General features: G+C 40.0%; 1 long non-coding RNA gene across 2 annotated transcripts; it reads right to left on the bottom strand.

The window, feature by feature from the left end:
* Window positions 1-1,012: 1,012 nt before the first annotated feature.
* LOC147361002 (uncharacterized) lies at window positions 1,013-23,722 on the bottom strand. Of its 2 annotated transcripts, none has more exons than XR_015139605.1 (2): window positions 22,517-23,722; window positions 1,013-1,338 (listed from the first exon to the last, which is right to left on the bottom strand). It is a non-coding gene; the product is annotated as an uncharacterized LOC147361002 (long non-coding RNA). The 2 variants fall into 2 exon arrangements; XR_015139604.1 differs by having other exon boundaries at window positions 22,706-23,722.
* Between the last annotated feature and the right edge of the window lie 1,924 nt (window positions 23,723-25,646).

Raw genomic sequence — 25,646 nt, 5'->3', positions numbered from 1 at the left:
TCAAACCTGTGTCCCCTGCATGGCAAGGACCACCAGGGAGGTCCCTAATGAGCAGCTTTTTGATGCTAGCAATTCTGATCAGTGTGAGGTGATACCTCACAGCAGTTTTGATTTGCATTTCTCTAATAATTAGTGATGTTGAGCATCTTTACATGTGCATTTTAACCATCTGAATGTCTTCTTTGGAGATATGTCTATTTAGAGCATCTGCCCATTTTTTGATTGGGTTGTGTTTTTTGATATTGAGCTACATAAGCTGTTTTTATATTTTGGAGATTAATCCCTTGTCAGTTGCTTCATTTGCAAATATTTTCTCCCATTGTGAGGGTAAAAGAACAAAATAATGCCATTTTGCAGCAACATGACTAGACCTAGAGGTTGTCATACTGAGTGAAATGTCAGACACAAAAAGACAAATACCATATGATATCGCTTATCTGTGGAATCTTTTTTTAAAAGGCTACAAATGAACTTATTTGCAAAACAGAAATAGAGTTACAGATGGAGAAAATAAATTTATGGTTCCTGGTGGGCAAGGAGGAGGAGAGGGACAAATCGGAAGATTGGGATCACCACATATACACTATATGCAAAATACAATAGATAAGTAATAAGGACCTATTGTGTAGCAAAGGGGATTCTATTCAATACTCTGTAATGACCTATATGGGGAAAGAGGCTTAAAAAGTGGATACATGTGTATGTATAACTGACTCACTTTGCTGTACACTTGAAACTAACACAACATGGTAAATACTCCAATAAAAAATTTAAAAACAAAAACAAACAAAAAACCAGTGAGTTGTAGGGAGGGGAGTTAGTGTTTAATGCGTAAACACTTGCAGTTTTGCAAGATGAAAAGAGTTCCAAGGATGGATGGTGATGACAGGACCACAACAACGCGAATGGATTTCATGTAGGTGATCTGCACACTGAAAAACGGTTAAGATGGTAAATTTTATGTATGTGTGGCCACAGTTTAAAAACTTATGAAGAAAACTTATGAGTCACCTTTGATTCCTACATTCATTCTTTAATTAGATGAGCTAACCTGAGGAGAGATTTTGAGAGGGTAGGAGATGAGATTCAGAAGTCAATGAATGTTGATGTAACACTTCTCACTCCCAGCTGGCTGCCTGGAAGCAGAGATATTTCTCTACCAAGCGATGCTTCTGACACCAGCTCTGACCATCACCAACACAGGAGCTTGTCACCAGCTCTTCTATACCACTTCAGGCAATCAGACCTCTGGCCCAGAGCGAGTAGGCTCACTTCTCTTCCCTCAGACCGGCTCCATGTGAGAGGAGTAGGAAACAGATGGGAAAGGCGCTTTGAAATCTAAAACAAAAAAGCAAACAATCCAGCATGAGTTTCCACAACAGAATGATGTAACTTGGAGTGACTTTCCGTGCCTTTCTGGATAACAGGAAGACTCATTATGATTTCATAAAGACTCTGATGGCTCATATATTGGATATCCTGCCCCTTGGTGGTTTCACTGTGAAACAGAAGCAAAAATAAGCAAGTGAGTGCTCTGGGAGCAGGATTAAGGACTTCAGCCAGAAATAATTTTCCAAGTTTTGTGTCAACAGGTGATGTATAACACAATATTCTCATCCTGGCAAGTCCAAAGCTAAAAATGTAAACAAAATAAACCAAAGTAACAGTAGACCAGGAAACCAGTACAAAGATTCTTCTACTTTATTTTTTGGAAGCTGCTTTTTAGAGAGGAGCTATGATTTTCCAGCCTGATGCCTGTCCCTAACCGGAGAAGGCAATGGCACGCCACTCCAGTACTCTTGCCTGGAAAATCCCATGGACGGAGGAGCCTGGTAGGCTGCAGTCCATGTGGTCATGAAGAGTCAGACACGACTGAGTGACTTCCCTTTCACTTTTCACTTTCATGCATTGGAGAAGGAAATGGCATCCCACTCCAGTGTTCTTGCCTGGAGAATCCCAGGGACGGGAGAGCCTGGTGGGCTGCTGTCTCTGGGGTCGCACAGAGTTGGACACGACTGAAGCGACTTAGCAGCAGCAGCAGCAAGGAGCCTTGTTAGGCCTTCCCAGGTGTCTTCCCAGGAGAGTAGTAAAGGACCTGCCTGCCAATGCAGGAGATGTAAGAGACCCAAGTTCAATCCCTGGGTCAGGAAGATTCCCTGCAGAAGGAAATGGAAACCCACTCCATTATTCTTGCCTAAAGAATTCCATGGACAAAGGAGCCTGGCAGGCTACAGTCCACAGTGTCGCAAAGAGTAGGACACGACTGAAGCGACTAGGCACACAAGAAGCCTTGTTAAGACATCTTTTCCAGATTACTCCTGCCATGAAATTTTAATGCCACAGACATATCTGTTTATGCACTTTATGTACATCTGATTTATACATTTAAAAAGTATGATCTTTTTGTCCCTCAAGAAGCAATCCTGCCCTCTACCTTGGGCTAATATTGTTAAGAATTATGTTCTAAAAAGACAACAAAAGAGTATGTGTGCAGAAGTTCACTTAGTTTACTTAGAAATTTACTTAGAAATTTACTTAGAAACTTACTAAGTCATTCTAAACATACTGCTTCCTATTTAATTTCTTCTTTTACGTGATTTATTTTTTTACAGGAACTTCAATGCATAGCTTTTTTTTCAATTATGATTTTTATTGGAGAATAATTGCTTTACAATATTGTGTTGGCCTCTGTACCTGATTTATTTTATTCTGTATATACATGTCAGCTAGCAGCTCAAAGTATTCTGCTGTCCAAATTCTCTTCAGCCTCCAAATTTCCTGAGAGGCTGAGGGTTATAGCCTGAGTCCAGTAGACTCATACATTCTGTCCAATCTTGCTCCCGTTTCCTTCCTAATAGGTGTTATGTACAGTTACAGCCCCAATGCAATTTCTGCATTCTAACCTCCATCTGAATCAGCTTCTGGAGGAGAGCTGAAATCCACAGGGCAGGAGATCCAGAAGAACAGGGTGGGACCCTCCAGCATATGCTGAAGCTCTCTCCACAGGCAAACTTTCTTCTTCTTTAAAGAAGCTTCAGTTCTGTTCTTGTAGCCTTTCAACTCAGTAAATCAGGCCCACTCAAATAATCAAGGATAACCTCCCTTAAAGTCAAGTGATTATGGATCTTGGTCACAACCTCAAATACCTTCACAGCAACACCTAGTTTCATGTTTGAATAACTGGGATTGTAGCCTAACCAAGCCAACACATAAAACTGATAATCACAGTCTATTCTTTGTCTACTGAACACCCATAGTTGGTGAGAAAGTTAAGTTGCTCAGTCGTATCCGACTCTTTACGACCCCGTGGACTGTAGCCCACCAGGTTCCTCCGTCCATGGGACTCTCCAGGCAAGAATACTGGAGTGGGTTGCATTCTTTGTCTACCTAACATCCATAACCATCCCCTTAAACCATAAAGACAATGACAAGGTCATGCTTCCACCCAAATCTATACAATTATCCTGTATACAACCCAAATGAAATGCAGTAGCACCCTGGGGCCCCTACCCTGTGGCCTTTGTCTGTCTTTTGTCTGCAGAGAAACTTTAGCCAGACAAAAAGTTTAATCAGAGAAGGGAGAAAATGCATAAGCAAATAAGAGCAGTCAAACAGGACAAAACAATAATAATTGAGTCAAGTAAGCAAAGTCAAGGACCTTTAGTTCCTCCTCAAAGGCTACCGGAGAAGGCAATGGCACCCCACTCCAGTACTCTTGCCTGGAAAATCCCATGGATGGAGGAGCCTGGTGGGCTGCAGTCCATGGGGTCGCGAAGAGTCGGACACGACTGAGCAACTTCACTTTCATGTTCACTTTCATGCATTGGAGAAGGAAATGGCATCCCACTCCAGTGTTCTTGCCTGGAGAATCCCAGGGACGGGGGAGCCTGGTGGGCTGCCGTCTATGGGGTCGCACAGAGTCGGACACGACTGAAGTGACTTAGCAGCAGCAAGGGCTACAGGCAATATTCTGAGCCATATCTTTTGAGCTGTTTTACAGATACTGAAAGCCCCACCAGCTGGAAGAAGTTAACCACATGATGAGCAGACTGTAGCCATGACATCTGCATGCTCAATCACTCAGTTGTGTCCGCCTTTTTAGATCATAGCCCACAAGTCTCCTCCGTCCTTGGAATTTTTCAGGCAAGAATATTGGAGTGGGTTGCCATTTCCTATTCCATCACATAAGCTGACACAGTTCTGAGAACTGGCCTCAAGGAAATGGGAACAAACCAACCCTGGAACTGAACATTAACTGTACTGAAGACAATCAAGATGATGCTGGTCAGGCCACCGATGACCAATTTCAAGATGACTGTCAGAGCTGACTGTGCTGTTATGCATGTAGCTTGCCCCTCACCCCCACCCGTCTATCAAAGCTCTTGCCCACTAATTGCCATTTGTCGGGGGCAGTGGAAGTTGGCCTATGGACAGAAGCTGCTTGCCCCCCAGGTTGCTGGCCTCTGAAAGAAAGCAACTTTTCACCAAACTTGCCTCTTTATTGGGCTTCCCTTGTGGCTCAGCTGGTAAAGAATCCACCTGCAATGGGAGACCTGGATTCAATCCCTGGGTTGGGAAGATCCCCTGGAGAAGGGAAAGGCAACCCACTCCAGTATCCTGGCCTGGAGAACTCCATGGACTGTATAGTCCTCGGGGTTGCTAAGAGTCAGACATGACTGCCTCTTTATTGGCTTGTGAGTGGCAAGCAGCTGGACCCACTTTGTTTTAAAATGATGTTTATACTTCAGAACTTCTACGTTGTTGGGGTTTTTTTTTTTTTTTTTTTTACTGTACCAGGTCTTAGTTGCAGCACGCGGCCTCTTCATTGCCACATGTGGGATCTTTGGTGAGGCACGAAGGATCTTTAGTTGCAGCAAGTGGGATCTAGTTCCTTGACCAGGGATCAAACCCCCTGCATTGGGAGTCTTAGCCACTGGACCACCAGGGAAGTCCTTGGACCCACCATTGCTTAGTTTTTGGCTCCCAGCGTGGGGCTGCTGGGCTCTTGCGATATCTGGCTCCTGGGGGGTTTTCACTGAGCAGAGCCGCCAGGACGACACCCCAGGATGGCTGTGAGGAGCTGCTGCTTGAGGTTACCTGGCCTGAGAGAGGGGCTTGGGGGGATGTTCCTGGCAGCTGCCAAAACCATCTCTTTTGGGGATCCTCCCTGTTTCTCCACTGCTTGGCAGTGACTGTCAATGTACACTTCTCCTTCGTGGAACGGAAACATGCATCTGGACCAGCTGACGAGTTCCAAGACCAGGTAAGTCCACCAGTATGCACCCAGGCTGCCTGCTCTTCTGAGCACCAAGTGCTCTTTGGGCATTTTGCCAATTGTTGCTGATGTGTGTCTACCACTGGGAACCGTTTGTATGCACTGACTGCTATTTGGGCATTTTGTCCTTTGGTTCTGACGTGTGTCTGGGGGCCCCCACCTGTCACGTGTTTATGGAGCAAGATAGTGGACTAGGTTCCTCTTCCTCTCGTTCCAGTCCTGTAAGCTAAAGTCCTCTAGCGATGACACCCAGGCTGTACCCAAGCACATCATTGCCACTGACTCACATGGGGCCCCCAAAGCCCCTCCCACACTTCTCTGTCAAGGCCTTTCGCAGAGACAGATGCTGTTGAGTACCATTCTCCTTCATCTGCTCAAAACATGTTACAGAGGATGCTTCTATTCCTTAAGAGTGAAAAAGGGGGTGGGGTGAAAAGCAAAGTATAAAATCACTAGTATAACAAAATCATAACCACGTACAAAAACAATACATTTTCTGAGTTCAGGTTTCCGATAAAAACAAAGGAAATAGGCATAAATCATGCCACCTGTTTTCCTTGGCTCCTTTCTTTCTTATAGGTAAAAACATTTAAAATAAGACATTAATGATGTAACTTCATTTTCAGAATACTGATTATAAATAGATCTGGATCTGTGTGTGGATGTAAAAGAATTGTGGATCCCCAGATAGATATCAAAATATTTGGCAAAACTAATACAATATTGTAAAGTTTAAAAATAAAATAAAATTTAAAAAAAGAAAAAAAAACTTGAATGCAAAATGATGATTGCTATTGGTGATTCTTCTAGACTGTAAGGATTAAGAACATCTATTCCAACTTGGTGTCCAGTTGCCTATAGGGGCTGTGTTTTTCTAGGAGACCTAAGATGTTCAACCATAGCCAAATGAGGTCTGTCATGGTTCAGGCCACACAGCAAGACTATTTCAATGAGTTGACCTGCTTTTAAAATAAAATCTCAGATTGTGGTCTCTTAGGTGTCAAAATGGGCTGAAGGTTCCACCCTGCTGAGAGAAATTACACTTGTTTCTGCTGGTGCATTTCTAGAAGAAAGTTCCTGGCTTATGGTTTTCTAGGCTGCAAAGGCGGTGAAGTTATGTCCCACCTTTGTGCAAGGTTTTCTGTGGCCACAATGACAGGGAGCCATCCACCCCTTTATGTCCTTCACAATCCTCCTGCCAGGGCAATGCCTTTTCTCACTGACACCTTCCCTGAGACTTTAGCACTGCACAACCAATGAGCAGGGATGGGGAAGGTTGTGACCTGACTTCCTATTTTGCAAGAGCTCCCAGCTTTGTCATTCACCTTCCCTGCTCTATTGCTGTTGTTCAGTCATTCAATCATGTCCGACTCTTTGAGACGCCATGGACTGCAGCATGCCAGGCTCCTCTGTCCTCCACTATTTCCCAGAGTTCACTCAAATTCATGTCCATTGAGTCAGTGACACTGTCTAATCATCTCATCCTCTAGGGCTCTCTTCTCCTCCTGCCTTCAACCTTTCCCAGCTTTCTAATGAGTTGGCTCTTTGCATCAGGTGGCCAAAGTACAGAGATTCAGCTTCAGCATCAGTCCTTCAAATGAATATTCAAGGTTGATTTCCTTTAGGATTGACTGGTTTGATCTCCTTGCAGTCCAGGGCACTTTCAAGAGTCTTCTCCAACACCAGAATTCAAAATCATCAATTCTGCGGCACTCAGCCTTCTTTATGGTCCATCTCTCACATCCATACTCGACTACTGGAAAACCCACAGATTTGACTATAGGGACATTTGCTGGCAAACTGATGTCTCTTTTTAATACACTGTCTGGGTTTGTCATAGCTTTCCTTCCAAGGAGCAAGTGTCTTTTAATTTCGTGGCTGCAGTCAGGCCCAAAGGTAACAGGTGGCCTCAGTGTCCACCTGCCCTAAATGGATTTGTATTTCTTCTTTGTTCCTGGTCTTAGAAATTCACCTCATTATCTTCTGATTTGATTTGTGCACACAAAAGGGTGATTTTTATATTTGACCTAGCATTTTTACATTGAAAGTTTCAGGCTATCTTGTCTATATCATCTTTCCAGAAACTGAAGTCTGATTCTGTGGATCCATTTTTTAAAAATTCTGATGTTTGCTTGGTGACGAGCACTATGGACTTCTTAAAGGCTGACCTAGGAATTGAGGAAATAAACAAGGAGGGCAGTTGGACTAGAAAGGGTCAGGCACAAGGGGGTGGAAACAGGAAACAGAGTCTGTGGTTACTAGGCGGTTGGGATAGTTGGGTGGTGGCCATGCAGTGTGTGTGTGCATGGGTGTGATACAGCAGGAGGGGGAGATGTGTGCAGCAGGAGCAGATAGTAGATGTCAAGTTCTTAGAACTGGCAATTGTCCCTGTTCCATACAAGGCAGTGACCGGGCTTGCAACAGAACCTACTATAACCTCAGCAACAAGGACAAGGGACTGGATGACTCACGTTAGAAAAAGATGAGGAAATGTGTTTGGAAAGAAGCAATAGAGCATCTAGCAATGGAGAGACAGAGGGGTGTCATGGAAATCATACCGAATTAAATATATAAACAGCTGAATTCAAGCCCTGGATCTGCAACTAGTGAGACTCTATTATTATTTAAAATTTTATGGAGTATAGTTGATTTACAGTATTAATTTCTGCTGTACAGCAAAGGGCGTCAGATATACATAAATACACATTCTTTTTCATATTTTTTCTCATTATAGTTTAGCACCGTATATTGAATGCAGTTCCCTGTGCTATACACTGGGACCTTGTGGTTTATTCATTCTATATATAATAGTTTGCATCACTGATTCCAAACTCCCAATCCATCTCTCCCCCAACCCCCTCCCCCTTGGCAACCATAAGTCTGTTCTCTATGTCTGTGAGAGACTCTTGTTACTTTTATAAAATTGATCAATTTGTGCTCCAGATGTCAATAAACTACTAAGGATACAGAGTAATTGAGGATGGTGATAGAGAACATGGGTTTAACTTTGGAAAACAGCATGAAGTTTCCTCAAAAAGTTAAAAATAGCACTACTATATGATCCAGCAAGCCCACTCCTGGTATTCGTCCAAAGGAAATGAAATCAGGAGTCTGAAGAGATATCTGCACCCCCATTTCACTGCAGCATTTTTCAGAATAGCTAAGATATGAAAACAACCCAAATGTCCATCAATGGATGAACGGATAAAGAAGATGTTATATAGACAGACAGATATTCTGTAGCCATGAGAAAGAAGTAAGCGCTGCCATTTGTGACAACATGGATGGAACTTGAGGGCATTGTGTTAACTGAGACAAGTCAGGTGGGAAAAGACACATACTGTATATCACTTACATGTGAAATCTAAAAAACCTGAATTCATAGAAGCAGGAAAAAATCCTCAAAAGCTGAAACTCATGGAAACAGAGATCCCCTGGAGAAGGAAATGGCAACCCACTCCAGCATTCTTGCCTGGAAAATCCCATGGTCAGAGGAGCCTGGCAGGCTACAGTCCACGGGGTTGCAGAAGAGTTGGACACGACTTAGCAATTAAATAACAGCAATACCATAGAAGCAGAATGGTGGCTACCATGGGGTAGGGATTCGGGGGAAGAAGAGAGATGTTTTTTAAGGGTAAACCTTAAAACTGGTAGATAAATCAGTCCTGGAGAGCTAATGCACAGGGTAGAGATGATAGTCAACAATGCTGTACTATAAACTTCCAAAGTTGCTAAGAAAGCAAATCTTAATTGTTCCCACCATAAAAAAGAAATGATAATTATGTTACATGTTAGAGGTATTAGCTAGAACTAAGGTGGTAATCATATTGCAATATACAAATGTATCATATCAACGCACCTTAAACTACATTTTTTGCACCTAAATGCACATTATTATATATAATTATATCTCAGTTAAAAAATAAAGATGAACATAGGTTTTGGAGTCAGGCAGACCTGAACTTCAAGTTGCTCATCTATAAAACTGGATTAATGATATTTCCCTCTTAGGGTATTATGAGGACTAACATGACAAATGCCAAACTGTTAATAACCTTTAAGAACAATTTGTTATTATCTTTTACAAGTTGATGGAAATTCAGGAATCCTTGAAGACAATGCAAGTTTTTGGGGTCAAGGTGGCAGCTAGAGCAAGATTATCATCACCTTAATTATATGTCCCTTTTGTCACTGCTTATCTTGACCATTTGTTTTGAACTTAGCATTTACACTGCTTTTTCTGATTTGGTTTATGTCGTCTCCTAATACTAAAACTTGTAAAGTTTGGACTGTATATTGATGCACATAATTCATTCCTTATTAGTATTATTCTATTGGTCTTTTGCATTTCTGCTGATCCCAGAATATCTGTTTTAGATTTGAAATTTTTACTGGACAGAGGTAAGACATGCAAGCTTAGTCTGCGTATTGTCATCCCATCACCTTTTTTGGATTTTATTTTTCAGTGTCCCTGAGTCACAATTTCTTTAACCAGATTCTCTGCAGGGGGATAGTGTTGTAATTTCTAATAAAAGGGAATCTAAAGAACTATTTATTGACCATTCATTCATTTAAAAAGTAGTTATTGAACTCTTATTATGCTACACTGAGAGGAGGAAGACAAGTAAGGCAGGTTCCTTTTCCTCAAGATGTTTGCTGTCAAGTAGAGCAAAGGAATAAAGGGACAGGCAAAAGAAGCTTCTCAGTTGGATCAAAGAAAAAGTACAAGGAAGGAAGTGAAGTCGCTCAGTCGTGTCCGACTCTTTGAGACCCCATGGACTGTAGCCTACCAGGCTCCTCCGTCCATGGGATTCTCCAGGCAAGAGTACTATTAGTTTCTGTTCTTTCCTAATGAAACTGTAGCTTTCAAAATACCATTTGACTTAATGTAATTTAATTAAACAAATACATCTCGATGACCTACTAAGCTGAGTCCTTGTGAATGAATAAGACAACGCCCTGATTCTCAAGGAGTCTGGAGGACTGGTGCTATAGATTTAGATTTCCTTGTATACCCACCTGGGCCCCTGCCCCATCGTTAAGTGACAGACAAAATTGAAGGAATTTATCATGGCACACACAGGATCATTAAGTTCTCCAGAAATTCCCCTTGTGCTATTCTCTATAAAACAGAACACTTAAAAGAGTTGCTTCACTTCACATGTCTTGATAAATAATTATTGAGGTAAGATGTGTTTCTCTAAAATGGAAAACACTGTAAGTTTCCTGCTGGAATTGACTGAGAGTAGTTTCAGTAGCTGCTCAAATTCTTGCCGATTTCTCCTGAATGGATCCTTTTGTTTTGATGGCTTTCCTTATGTAAACCACCTTTATTTTCTTTGGAGAAGACTCGCCAAAGCAAAATCACTTGTTAATATTAGGATAATTGCTGATTCCCTTCCTTTCTGGCACTGAAGATGTAAGAAAGATCTTACATCTTTCTTACATGTAAGAACAGAGCCTGCCCTGGCACTGTAGAGTTCATCTGTGGAAAACTATACAACACAAAATGTTTCTATTGCCTCAGGGGAATTCAGTGTGTCCTTTAAAACACATTTTTTTTTTTTTTATTACAGGGAATTTCCTGGGTTTTTTTTTTTCCCCTAAATTAAAGCATGGGTTTTCCTTTTAAATCAACATACTGAAGTTTTTTCACTTAATTAACTTATGAAACATTTCTGTTGTTGTTAGATGATTCAATATTTAAGTTCTTTCTATATGAAATCAAAACAACTGTTTTGATTCACTCACACAGATGGTAATTTGTGAATAAAAGAAAGCAAATTAGAAAACAAAGAAAGCAAACCAAATAAATGCACAATTGTTGTTTTGGCAATTTATGCCACCATCCCCCAAACCTGGCTTCTTGAAATTTTCACTTTCTAAACATCACTGAGTTTTCCTAGATGGGACATAAAAAAGGATCAGTACCCAATTATGACATGGGGATTTCCCTGACCACTGTGCACTCTCAGACAACAATTGGGAATCTCAAGGCTGTGCTTCAAGACTGAAGAGATTCCGAAGTCAGCAATAGAGATGTCACTGGTTTAACGGGTGGGGAGGGATCTTACACGTCTGAAGCAAGGTCCTGGAGCAACACCCCACTGTTTAGAGGTGGAAGGCGGGTGGGATGGGTAGGAGAGTGTGGGGAATTATCAATTACAGGGAAATTGACCTCAGGTGGGATCATTAGTTACCAGGGAAACCAGTTGAGGAACACACCCTTCACCTTGCCTTTGATTAAGAATAATCACCAGCTGGTGAGACCTGGGGCAAGTACCAGGAAGGTCAGTTGTGTGAGTAGGTGTAGGTGAAGCAGGCACTGGTCAGACAGGGGATGTATAGAGAGCAAGAGAGCAATCACAGTAACTGACCTGACCACACAGTATTCTGTAATTCAACTCTGACACTATCTGCTTAGAGACAGATCTCACAGGTTAAGGACTCAGTCCTACAAGACTGCCCCATCCCCCAACCCCTATCAGACATCAGTCACAGATCAGGTTATCACCTGTGCTTCTGACTGGCGATAAATTAGAGGTTCCAGTGATCCCTTCCTTGCATTTGATAAATTTGCTAGAGCAGCTTACTGAGCTCAGAGAAGCACTTTACATATTATATCATTGAAAGTGAAAGCTGCTCAGTTGTGTCCAACTCTTTTCGACCCCATGGTCTATACTCTCCGTGGAATTCTCCAGTCCACAATACTGGAGTAGGTAACCTTTCCCTTCTCCAGGGGATCTTCCCAACCCAGGGATTGATCTGAGGTCTCCTGCATTGTGGGCAGATTCTTTAACAGCTGAGCCACAAGGGAAGCCCAAGAATACTGGAGTGGGTAGCCTATCCCTTCTCCAGCGGGTCTTCCTGACCCAGGAATCAAACTGGGGTCTCCTGTATTGCAGGCGGATTCTTTACCAACTGAGCTATCAGGGAAGCCCTATAATAAACTAGATCACTAGTTTATTATAAAAGGAGAGAACTCAGGAGCGCCAGATAGAAAAGATGCAGATGTGTGGGACAGAGTCTGATGCTTCCTTGCCTTCTCCAGGCTTCGCACTCCTCCAGAGCCTCCTCGTGTTCCCACACCTCCACCCAGAAGCTCTCCAAACCGTGTCCTTCTGAGTTTTAGGGAGGCTTCATTACACGCATGTGTGCATGCTAAGTCACTTCAGTCGTGTCAGACTCTACAACCCTATGGACTGTAGCCTGCCAGGCTCCTCTGTCCATGGGACTCTCCAGGCAAGAATACTGGAGTGGGTTGCTGTTGCTTCCTCCAGGGGATCTTCCTGACCCAGGGATGGAACCAGCGTCTCTTACATCTCTAGCATTGGTAGGCGGCTTCTTGTCCACTAGCACCACCTGGGAAACCCAGTTTCATTACATAAGCATAACCAATTAAGTCATTGGCCACAGGTGATTGATTCAACCTCCAGCTCCTCTCCCCTCCTCAGAAATCAGAGAGTGGGGGCTTAAGTTCCAACCTTCTATCCATCATTGGTTCCCTTGGCAACCAGCCTCCATCTTTAGGTGCTTTCCAAAAATCACTACATTAACATAAACTCTAGTATGGTTGAAATAACATATGTTAGAAATAACAAAAGACACATTAAATATATTCACATATGAGTTAGAGTTTCTTTATATTATCCCAGCTTTGAAGGAGAAAGGATTTAAGGATTGCATGGATTCACTAATGAGTTTTTTTATGCTAATAGCAAGACAGGTAGAGAGGATTGGGAGAAGTCTAAGTGAGGGAAAGTGAAGTCACTCAGTTGTGTTCCACTCTCTGCAACCCCGTTGACTGTAGCCCACCAGGCTGCTCCATCCATGGGATTTTCCAAGCAAGAGTACTGGAGTGGGTTGCCATTTCCTTCTCCAGGGAGAAGTCTAGAGAAGTTTCAATTTAGATATATAAGGAAATGTATTTAATCTTGGTAAGATTAAAATATCTTAGAAGAAGAGCTTGGAGGAGCTTTCCATTTTTTATTTTGAAGGAGGAAGAGGAGGAATGGAGAGATGATAAGCAGTTGCTATGACATGTGGAATTTTAGGGAAAGCAGTGGCTTAACACAAGTTTTAGGAAGTTTTCCTGTGTGTTGTACAACGTAATTTCTCCTTTTGTGTCTCCTCAGGAGACATTCTAGAAAGACTTACCTTACTTTCTGAGGCTTTTTGGAGCTAGAGACATTCCTTCTCACTGTGTCATCCTGCTAAAACCAGTTTCAAGGTAGCCTGGGGGCCCCCTTGTGTATTAGTCTGCTGAGGCTGCCATAACTAAATACCCTGGGTGGGGTAGATAAACAACAGAAATTTATTTCCTCTATTTTCTAGAGTTAGAAGTCCAAGATCAAGGTGCCAGAGGGGTTGGGTTCCACTGAGGTCTCTCTTTTTGGCTTGCATACGGCCATCCTCCTGCTGTTTATGCATCCCAGAGCATGCCTCTGGTGTCTCCCTATAAATTCTGATCTCTACTTCTTATGAGGACACCTATCAGACTGGATTAGGGCTCACCGTAACAGCCTCATTTTAACTTAATTACCTCTTTTAGATACTTTCTCCAAAAACAGTCACATTCTGAGGTACTAGAGGGTTAGAACTTCAACACACAAATTTTGGGGAAACATAGTTCCATCGATAACATTATCCATGGATAATGCTATCCATAGAGCTTCATAGAGCTTCCAGATATACTGTGGCTTATTACATCAGGAACATGAACTGTTAGAGCTAGAAGAAATGTTAGACTATTTGACCTACTTTCACTGTATTGGTAAGTAGTGTAAAGCAGTAAAAAGTTACAAATTGCCCAAGTTCAGCCTGTTATACCTCTGTGTCCATGCTAGGATTTGGAATATTTATTTTATTCTTCATAATTCAGCTCAGCCATTCTTACTTTCCATGATTCCTTTTTCTGACTAAATCAAAGTTTGTCAGTTTGTACAATCTCTCTAACCATGAGTTCATCTGCACTGAAATTTGAATATACTTGTATTTACTTTTGCAAGTTTTCACAAGCTAAAGGAATATGGATCAAGTCTTTAGGAATTTCTAGACAATCTAAATTATGCACTAAAAAATTAATTAAACTTTTGGATCAGGAACCCGATAGAAAAAAAGGCTTCTTAGTGTAGGTATTATCTACCTTATGGGAAATGCTAATCTCAGGCAGTTTATCACCATGGAGTGGGGGAAATTTTAACTTGATTCCTCAGGAGGGAAAAATATGGGAGAAACCCCTTCCTGTCCCTTCACCTGAGAGAGGAAGTGGTTTATCTGATTAATGAGACTAAAATAAAGAACTGAGTATGTAAAATTGGCTCCTCCTGTTTTTTTTTTTGGCTTATTTGTCCACAGAGAATGTTTATAGATTTCTGCCTCAGTTTTCCATGAGGTAAGCATACATGCTCTACCTTCTAGATTATGGGATCATTTCCCTCTTTCTTACTATTGTGGTTAAATAAGTGTTAGGCTGCAATTCAGAGAAAAGATGCCTGTTCTGCAGATGAAAATTCTCCCTTGGGAAAGTTGTTCTGAAGTCTAGTCTTCAGGTGGATTATTAGAGAGCTGATTATCATCTTAGTTCTCTTTTTCCTCCATTCTAAACTTATTAGGAATAAAGTCAATATTTTGATCTCATATGTGTGATTATTGTATGCATTTTTAATTACTTCTTGAATTTATATATCAGGGAAATATTTGATTATTACCTTTGAAACCAGAAGAATTTAAAAGAAAGCAAAACAAATTTTAGTTTCCACTAAAGACATCAGGCTCAAGAGGCATTGTGATCGCCACTCAGGGTAAATATAAAGGAAACCATATGTAGGAACAGCATAGTAAAACTGCTGAAAAAAACAAAGCCAAAGGGAAATACCAAAAAGCAGCTGGAGGGTGATAAAACATAACCTCAAAGAAGGAACAATAAGACTGACAGCTGACCCCAAAACAGAAACAATGGAAGCCATAATTCAATGAGCAACATCTTCTTGGTGATGAAAGAAAATAACTGAAAACTTTGAACACTATATGTAATTAAAAATTTCCTTCTAAAATTGTTATGAAATAAAGATATTTTTGTAGAGAACTTGCTATCAGCAGAACTGCACTGAAATAAAGAACAAGACTAATAAAATGTATTAATCTCTAGTAAGCAGATCAAGCAAAAAAAAAAATGGGAGAGAGAAAGAAAGAGAAGGCACACTAATATGAGAAATAAAATGGAAACCTAACTATAGATCTTATAAATGATAAAAAAGATGCTAGGAGAACATTGTTTTTTTTATCATTTTTAAGAGCTATAGTTAGGTTTTCTTTTTATTTCTCATATTAGTGTGACTTCCACTTTCTTTCAAGAGAACATTATGAACAACGTTCTGCCAATAAATTCAACAAATAAGATGACATGGACAAATGCCTTGAAATACAGAACTTACCCAAACTAATGGAATAAGCAATAGAAAAACTTAATAGTATTATATATGTTAAGTGATTTGAATCTATGGAATCTATCATTTAAAACCTTTCAACGAAGAAAAACCCCTGCCAGTTTTACTAGTGACTTCTAAACATTTAAGGAACAGATAATGCTAATCTTACACAAACCCTACCAGAGAACAGAAAAAGCGGAAATGTTTTCCAATTTTTTTTTTTTTTTAAACACAAGGCTAGTATAAACTTGATACTAAATATGACAAGGATTTTAGAAGCAAGGCAATTACAGACCAATCCCTTTCATGAGCACAGAAGAAAAAAAATCCAAAACAAAACTCTAGCAAATTGAAATCTAATTATAAAAAGAAGGATATAAATCCTGAAGGTCATGGCCAATGCAACTAGGAATATATGAAGTATATTAAAAAAATGGTATAAAGGTTATAAAGGAAGAAGTAAGCTGCCATTACTCACATATTACATGGTTTCATGTATCAGAAAAATCTACAAGAATGTATAGGCAACTCGTTGGACTTAGATGAATTTAACAAGGTTGTTGGATACAAGTTCAGAATATAAACAGTTGCATTTCTATATGATAGCAATAAGCAGTTAGAAATGATATTAAAATAGGGTTTACACTAACACAAAGTTGTAAAATATATAGGAATAAATCTAAAAGAGTGCAAGATGTCTGCACTGAAAAATACAAAGTACTGCCAAAAGAAATGAAAAAAGATTTAAAGAAATAGAAGAATATGCCATATTCATGGCTCGAAGATTCAGTATGCTATTAGTTCCCCCACCATCTTGGTCCATAGACATGCCGCAGCCCAGTAAAAGTCTGAGCAGAATTTAGTTTTGGTGAGAACTGAAAAGCTGATTCTAAAATTTATATGGAAATGCAAAGAACCTAGGATCTTTGCATTTTTAAAGCCAGACTTTAAAAATAAGTACATAAATGAATACTCATACCACTAGAAACCAACTTACTGTAGGGTTATCATAATATCAAGATGGGGGATGGTACTGGCAGAGGGTACTAGTCAAAGATTAGTGGAAGAGAATAGAGATTCTATGCTGCTGCTGCTATGTCGTTTCAGTCATGTCCAACTCTGTGTGACCCCATAGACAGCAGCCCACTAGGCTCCTCCGTCCATGGGATTCTCCAGGCAAAATTACTGGAGTGGGTTGCCATTGCCTTCTCGGAGAGATTCAATAATCAGACCTAAACACAGTGATTACCTGATTTCTGAAGGATCTCCACTGAAACTCAATAGGAAAAGGACACTCTTAAGGGGGAAAAAAAAAAAAAGTTCAATCAAGTCTATATCAACACGAAAAAAACCATCATCCCTGTTTTTTACTATCTCAAAATCAATTCCATCAGGATTGTATATCTAAATACGACAGGTTTTAAAAAAAAGCTTTGAGACAACAACATAGGATAATATCTTCATGACCTTTGGAAAAAGAAAGATTTATCAAAAAGGATATGGCAAACAGCAAAAATTAAGAATTTTCATTCTCCCAAACCAATCATTTGAAGGCCAAAAAGCAAACCTGAGGGTAGTATATTTACAACACGTATAGCTGCCGCTGCTAATTCGCTTCAGTCATGTCCGACTCTGTGTGACCCCATAGATGGCAGCCCACCAGGCCCCGCCGTCCCTGGGATTCTCCAGGCAAGAACACTGGAGTGGGTTGCCATTTCCTTCTCCAGTGCATGAAAGTGAAAAGCGAAAGTGAACGAGTGCTATTTATCAAATATATTAAGAACTGCTAGTGAAGTCAAATGAAGTGAAAGTCACTCGGTCATGTCTGACTCTTTGTGATCCTATGGACTGTCAGCCGCCAGGCTTCTCTGTCCTTGAAATTCTCCAGACAAGAATACTGGAGTGGGTTGCCATTTCCTTCTCCAGGGACCCTTTCTGACCTAGGGATTGAACCTGGGTCTCCCACATTGCAGGCAGATTCTTTGAACTGCTACAAATCAGTAAGAAAAATACACATACATACACAACCCAATAGACAAGTTGGTTTGGACAGTCACCTCAAAAAAGGTTATATCCAATAAACACGTGCTCATCTCTTCATTAAACAGGGGAAGTAAAATCAAAACCACAATGTAGTACCATTGTATAAATACCAAAATGGTTAAAACTTAAAAGACAAATGGTGCCAAATGTTGGTGAGGAAGTGGAGTCATTGCATCTCTCTTATGCTGTTGGTGGGGATGTAAATTCCAACGATCACTTTGGGGAATCGCCAGTGGAAGGTGGCCATTCCCTATGGTCAGGGAGCCTTGTCCTGGTTTTCTGTGAACAGTTTTGACTCATGTATATTTTTTCAGAATGCTTTTAGTTTAGCATTTGTCCTTGACTTTTTCATTTAAACAAAATGTTGCTACTGATTGTTGTACTCAAATAAGTCAGGGAGAGTTTCATGGACTTCTATTTTATTCATCCAGCTTTTGCCTTGTAGCCTGGGACACACATGACTAAAGATAGTTTCTACTGTAACATACTGTTGAATCTTTAAGGCAACCAGAGATAACACACTTCTGGAACACTTAAGTCCCAGGGATAGCTATAATATTTCCAGTTTTAACTTGTAGTGAACGCTCTTGACACTGCTGCCCCTGCTGGCCATTTGGTGTAATATCAGCCTGTTGTGCCAAAACCGTTACGCACTGGCCTGAAAGAAGCATAGAATCAGAAAGCTGCCAGCTGGTATAGTCAGTGGGAAAGTTCAGAAATTACGTTAGATGTATTTGAAATATATGTAGAAAATAGAGGCTGAGAAAATAGAGTGAATCAAGGGTAGTCTAAATACTCTTACTACAGTGGTTTTACTATGTATTGCTTGATATAAATATACAATTGTCTATTTACTTATGCCATTATTTGGCAATGCTTTATTTCACAGTAAATTTTCTTGGGAGTAGTGGGATCAAATGATGGTCGTGTATGTGTAATAAGAAAAGTACTGCTGCAGTTTCTCAAGGAAAAGGATGATATATTATTTTCACAAAATAATTGTTGATATCAACTGTCCATCCTGGGGCAAAGTGACATGACTGACCATGTGAGAACCAAAAGGCACAAACAGACCTAAGAAATGTCTGCACATACATTAAGGCAGTCGTTATCTGAGGAAGTCTGTAAGCAGCCACAAAAGGAGGATTTACATGTCATTTCATAAAGCATGACTTTTCATTAAGATGAAATGATGAATTGCAAATTAATTTTGCTCATTTTAAAATTTCAAGTTATCTTGTGCAGACACAAAATGAAGTGATAGGCTCACTCTATAAGCAGAACAGGAACTTTTCAGTTATTAAATGATAACAGTTTTATAGCAATGCACTGATGTTAAATAGAAAATCACAAGAGCTGAATAGCTGAATTTTCACCTCTACTTGATTGAGTCGGTGTAAAAGTTATAAAATCCATTCCATTAAAGAGAAAAATGTATGACATGGTGATGAATGCTACTATGGATTCACTTAAACAACACTAAAGATAATATTCTGTGGTGATAGTACAAATCTGAATTTTGGTAGAATATTACACTGAGATAAAAACAATATTATTAAATAAAGAAACCTATGGAGTAGAATGAAGAAGGCAATGGCAACCCACTCTAGTACTCTTGCCTGGAAAATCCCATGGACGGAGGAGCCTGGTAGACTGCAGTTCATGGGGTCGCACAGAGTCGGACACGACTGAAGTGACTTAGCAGCAGCATGGAGTAGCAATGTATTTGGAATTGGTTGTAGTGCACATACACTTTGCTAATGTGTCAAAAAATGTCCTTTTGTTTATCCAAAGACACTATCAAAAGAGTGAAAAGACAACCCACAGAGAAGGAGAAAATATTTGCAAATCATTTATCTGATAAGGTATTAATATGAAAAATATATAAAGAACTCCTACAACAATGAGACCAAAAAAAAAAAAAAACTCAGTTAAAAAATGGACAAGAGTCTTATATTTCTACAAAGTGCTCACTCAATCATATCTGACTCTTTGCTACCTCATGGACCAAAGCCCATCAGACTCCTCTGTCCATGGGATTTTCGAGGCAAGAATACTGGAGTTGGTTGCCAGTTCCTTCTCCAGGAGATCTTCCCAACCCAGGGATCAAACCCAAGTCTCCTGCATTGGTAGATGGGCTCTTTACCACTGAGCTACCTGGGAAACCCACATATATGTATGTGTATATATACATATATATCCTCTATTTGCTACTCATTATTGTTTTAGAAATATATGAGCATTTTAATATTACTTTGTTAATATACCTAATGTCATGCAATGGTATTAGAAAAGGGTCCTTTATATTTTGGTTGAATTTTGTTCACAATATATTGAAAATATTAATCAAAATGTTAAAAGACCCTGCAGCTTTTGAAGGTTTTACCACTTTGAATTATTGAAAACTGAGTTTGTAATGAGAACGGCATTGAAATTTATCCCTAGAAAAGCAATTGGCAGCGGGAGGGGGTGCAAATAAATGAAAAAGTCTCAAATACTGAACCAGATTTTATTTTGAAACTGTATTTTGAACTATATTGACATGTTTGATAGAGTTCTTACTTTTAATTGGACATATTTATATTCTAACCATAAGTAAATTTAATTGAGAAGGCCTATAATTTTGCTATAAATGTATGTGGCAAAACATCTGAAAGAAATTTAGACAGACAATGTATTTCTTAAGTTTTGCTTATAAAGTATTTGCTGAAGGAAAGTTTTTTTTTTTAATTGGAATATAATTGCTTTACAATGTTGTGTTAGTCTCTGCTGTACAATGAAGTGAACCAGATATGTGCATATATTCCCTCCCACTTGAGTCTCCTGCCCACCCCCACATCCCATCCCTCCACGTCATCACAGAGCACCAAGCTGAGCAGCCTGCGCTATGTAGCAGCTCCCCACTAGCTATCTATTTTAAATACAGTAGTGTGTATATGTTGTTTTGTCCCAATTTGTCCTATCCTCCCCTTACCCCTCTGAGTCCACATGTTCATTCTCTACGTCTTCATCACTATTCCCGCCCTGGACGAAAAGTATTTTAAATAGAGAAAAAAGACAGTATTTATGGAAAATATTAGGCTTTATATTTACACATTATAAGGTGACAGAAACTAGAATTGAGATGATCTTTCATTAAGCACTTTGCTCTGAGCTTACATAGTACCTATGAGCTTTCTCTCATAGAAAGAGCATTTGTATTAAAATATATATTCTATGGAGAAGAGTCTACTGAAAGTGTCAACCACCAAGTTTATTAGGCATAAAATGCAATATTGATGAAATTTTGCAAAACATATTTGTAAGACTGTATTAAAATATATGTTCTTCAGAAAAAAAGAATACTAGATCTGGCTAAAACTCTAATTTATGTATGTGACTATGTACCAAGAAGTTACCCTGTTTTTTTAAAAAAATTCAGATTATGAATATCAATGTTTTTTAGAATTTTACTTTAAGGTACATGGGTACGTGTGCATTTGTGCTAAGTCTCTTCAGTCATGTTTGACTCTTTGTGACCCCCATAGACTATAGCCCACCAGGCTTTTCTGTTCATGGATTCTCTAGGCAAGAATATGGGAATAGGTTGCTGTGCCCTCCTCCAGGGGATCTTCCTGACCCAGGGATCGAACCTGCATCACTTATGTCTTCTGCATTTGCAGGCAGGTTCTCTACCACTAGTGCCACCTGAGGTATATGTTATTTTAATATTTTAGAAGAGATTTTATTTTTGAAAATCAGTTTTGAATCATCTTTGTATAAAGGTCTACCAATTTATTGAACGAATTTGTTGGCTAGTAAATAAATTTTATTTTTTATTCTATATTCTGGCCACACCTTGAAGCTTGCAGGATCTCAGTTCCTCAATCAAGGATTGAACAGAGGCTCCTGGTAGTGGAACCATGGTGTCCTAACCACTGGCCCAGTAGGGATTTTTTTTTAATGCCAAGCTATGCAGCATGCACGATCTGAGTTCCCCAACCAGGGACAGAACCCCTGCCCTTTGTGTTGGGAGCGTGAAATCTTAACCCCTGGACTATCAGGGAAGGCTCTACATTTTAATTATTTTTAATACTACCCTTTACTCTCAAAAGTGTCTCAGTTTAGATGATTTAAAGTACATGGTCACTCTATCTGTGACTCAGCAATTTCACTCCAAAGGACAGGCCCAACCTATGTACATAAAAGCAACATAAGACATCTATAAGAATATTCATAGCAGATTATTTGTAATAACCCCAAGCTTGAAACAACCAAATAATTAAAAGTAGAATAAATAAATAGGCCTCACCTATGGCTCCATATGAGGATCACCTGGAAGGCTTTCAGGCCACACTTTCAAGGATTCCAGGGAACCTCAGTCTCTAAGACACACTGCTGACACCTTCCTTTGGAAATTATGAGAACCCTGAGGTCCATGCCTTCTTTCTGCCCCTTTCTCCTTGTCCAGATGTAACCCCCTGACATAAAACTGAGTGTGAACTCAATTCTCTGAACATTCATTGCTGTGGTTTCCCTTCTACTTAGAATCATTTTCTGGCCCCACTATGGAAAATACAGTTTTGCAATGAGACACACGGCCAGGCCAGGCCAGATTCCCCTTCAATCCTGGGACAGCTTGGGGTTTTGGCCTTTTGACACTCTTGTAGACCAGCTCAGTAAATAAAAGGATTAAGACAGTCTTGCAAGGAAGAACTTAAATGTTCCTCACCAAATGACTCCTATTTTCTTTTCTGATTTCGAACACGACTCTTTCCCTCACACTTACTAGTGAAAGAATCACAGCATCAGCATCCTCTCTTGGTCCCCTGGGCAGAGGCGAGGATATTCCCCAATTTGGCTCAGGCACAGAAGAGGAGAGGCTTCAGGGAATTCCTTGTCCTTCCTCCCGGAGGGCTTGAAGAAGTGATGCTGCTGCTCTCAAATCTCCATAAAAAACCTGTTAGTGATGACTTACCATCCTTTTCACAGACTGAAAAATGAATGCATAGAGAGGTGAAGTGTTAAAGGAGGCCCAAGGCGTCTCCTGGAGCCCGAGCTCCTGTAGCTGCTTCCGCTTCTGGGAGTCTGTCCCTTCCACTTCCGGGAGCGGGCGCGCTCGGCCGGCATCTTGTTGAGTTGAGCTCACAGTCAGGAGCCCTTGGCAAACGGCTCACGTGGGCTCCACACCACCTTAGAAATCTGGAGGACGTCATTTTGCCCCACAATTCTGAAGTAAAATATCTTTGCTTGAGTGTGTACTAAGTCCCTTCAGTCGTGTCCAACTCTTTGCGACATTATGGACTGAAGCCAGGCTCCTCAAAACATGGGATTCTGGAGGCAAGAATACTGGAATGGGTTGCCATGCCCTCCTCCAAGGAATCTTCCTAATCCAGGGATCGAACCCATGTCTCTTATGTCTTCTGAGTTGACAGGTGGGTTCTTTACCACTGACGCTTACTTGGGAAGCCCCAAATATGTTTAAGTCTGTCTTTTTTTGTGAGAAGTGTTATGACAGTATGGTAGTTAATAGGACAGTGTGGTAATTAGACAAATCAAAACAAGACAAAGCCTCACCGTCTGATATACATCCTTTATATGTATTGTTGTTACATGATCCATCTTCATATTTTTAACTAAAGAAAAAATAGAATAATTGTACAAGTTCTTCTAAGGCATTTTGTTTACACTGTGCTTGACTTCAGCCTACTTTTTGTATACTATAGGACATTTTCCAAGTTGCTGTGTAAAAATATCGAGGGCTCAGTAGATGGCGCTGCTATACTATCCTTTTGGTCAGATTTAAGAATTGTTGCTTTCTGGGATACTAGTCAAAAACAGGAGTTGGGAGGGAAACTCAGATTTCTTAACCTAATTCTAGGCAGATATCAAGATTCTGAGTCTTATTTTTTCCAAACCCTTTAAAATTCTGCACCTTAAACAAATTAGAAATGTTGTGAAAACATTTGTTCCTTGGGTATTTCTCTTAAAAAAAAAAAAAGTATTGAAGCATAGTTGATTTACAATGTTCTATTAATTTCTGCAGTACAGCAAAGTTTTGAGTATATATTCTTTTCCATTATGGTTTATCACAGGATATTGAATTTAGTTCTCTGGGCTATACAGTAGGACTTTGTTGTTTATCTGTTCCATACATACTAGTTTGCATCTGCCAATCCCAAACTCCCAATCCTTACCTCCCCCAGCCCCGTCCCCCTTGGCAACCACCAGTCTGTTCTCTGTGTCTGTGTGGAAACTTTGGCTGCTCTTCATCTTCCCTAACACTCTCTGTCAATCTCCTTTTTCAAAAAAACTTTTTTTTTATTGAAAATTTCAAGTGTATACAAAAATAGAATAGAAGAATAAACTTTTATGTTTCATCATTTAAATATTGTTGTTCAGTTGCTAAGTCGTGTCTGACTCTTTGCAACTCCATGAACTGCATGCAGCACACCAGGCTCCCCTGTCCTTCATTGTCTTCCTGAGTTTGGTGAAACTCATGTCCATTGAGTCAGTGATTCCATCCTACCATCTCAGCCTCTGTCACACCCTTCTCCTCTTGCCCTCAGTCTTTCCCAGCATTAGGGTCTTTTCTGATGAGTAGGCTCTTCACATCAGGAGGCCAAACTATTGGAGCTTTACTTTCAGCAAAGAATATTCAGGGTTGACTTCCTTTAGGATTGACTGGTTTGATCTCCTTACTGTCCAAGAGGCTCTCAAGAGCCTTCTTCAGCACCACAGTTCGAAAGCATCAACTCTTTGGCGCCCATTCATGGCCCATCTTGACTGATACATACCCATCCATCTCCCCCAGATTATTTGAAACAACTCTTATCATCCCAGGATGTTACTCTAAAAGATAAGGATTCTTTCTCTTAACCGTAACCTCAATACCATGATCACACTTAAAAATAATCAGTAATTATTCCTTAATCACATAAAATAACTAGTCAAGGTACAAATACTCACAATTGTCCCATCGCATTTTTGCAGTTTGTTTGACTCAGGATTCAAAGTAAAATACATAAAATGCAAACATAGGTGTGTCTCTAAAAAGTCTTTGAATCTATGGATTCTTTCCTCTGTGTCTCCCTCCTGCCCCTTTGATTTTTAAAAAACGGGGCTGCTCATCCTATAGACTTTCCCACAATCTGGATTTTGCCGATTGCGTCCCAGGTTGTTTACTTTGCTCCTTTGTCTCCATATTTTCTGAAAATTGGTGTCATATTTGATAGGATTTAAGTCCAGTTTTTTTGGCCCCAGTTTGCAAAGTGCTCCAGTATATCCTCTCGGCATCTCTTTCCAGTCAAGGAGTTGGGCCTCTCTGCAAGGACTAAAGTCACATTTCAAACAACGAGAGGCAGGAATTCCCAGTTATTCATGTACATGTTATATGTGACTTTTCCCTTCTTTCTACACCTACATTACATGGCAATCTGGGAGGGGTTCCTTAACTGAAACATTTGCTGCATCCAAATAATAACTTCTTTGCCAAAAATGATTCCTTATATACTTTGGATTCTGCAAGCCCAAGTTTCTTCTCCAATTTATAATCTAATTTTATTTTTCATGCACCCGGGGCTTTCAAGGTTGGAATCCAGAAAACTTAAAAATTATCTTATATTGTTCTATTTAATTATTAAAAAGTAAACCAGATAACCTTCCATCTGTCCAGGCTATTTGGCTGAATTAAGAGAAGGCAAAACAGAGTGAAAGCTAATTGCTCCCCTAAAACCCCAGAGAAAATTAAGTGATATGACATTTTCTCTTATATTCATAAACTTGCTGAATAATATGTTAAAGGGGAGAAAGAAAACAGGTCTACAATATTGTTGAAATTTAACTTCATATTTATCTCTTTTTCTCTTCAAATTCTCAGTTAAGGAACTAAACCAAAGAAAGGAAATAAAACATGAAGG

Source organism: Bos grunniens, chromosome 13 (assembly GCF_055505025.1).
Source record: "Bos grunniens cultivar Pamir isolate PY7600 chromosome 13, Bosgru_T2T1.0, whole genome shotgun sequence".
Lineage (NCBI taxonomy): Eukaryota > Metazoa > Chordata > Mammalia > Artiodactyla > Bovidae > Bos > Bos grunniens.
This window is presented reverse-complemented; position numbering and strand designations above follow the sequence as displayed.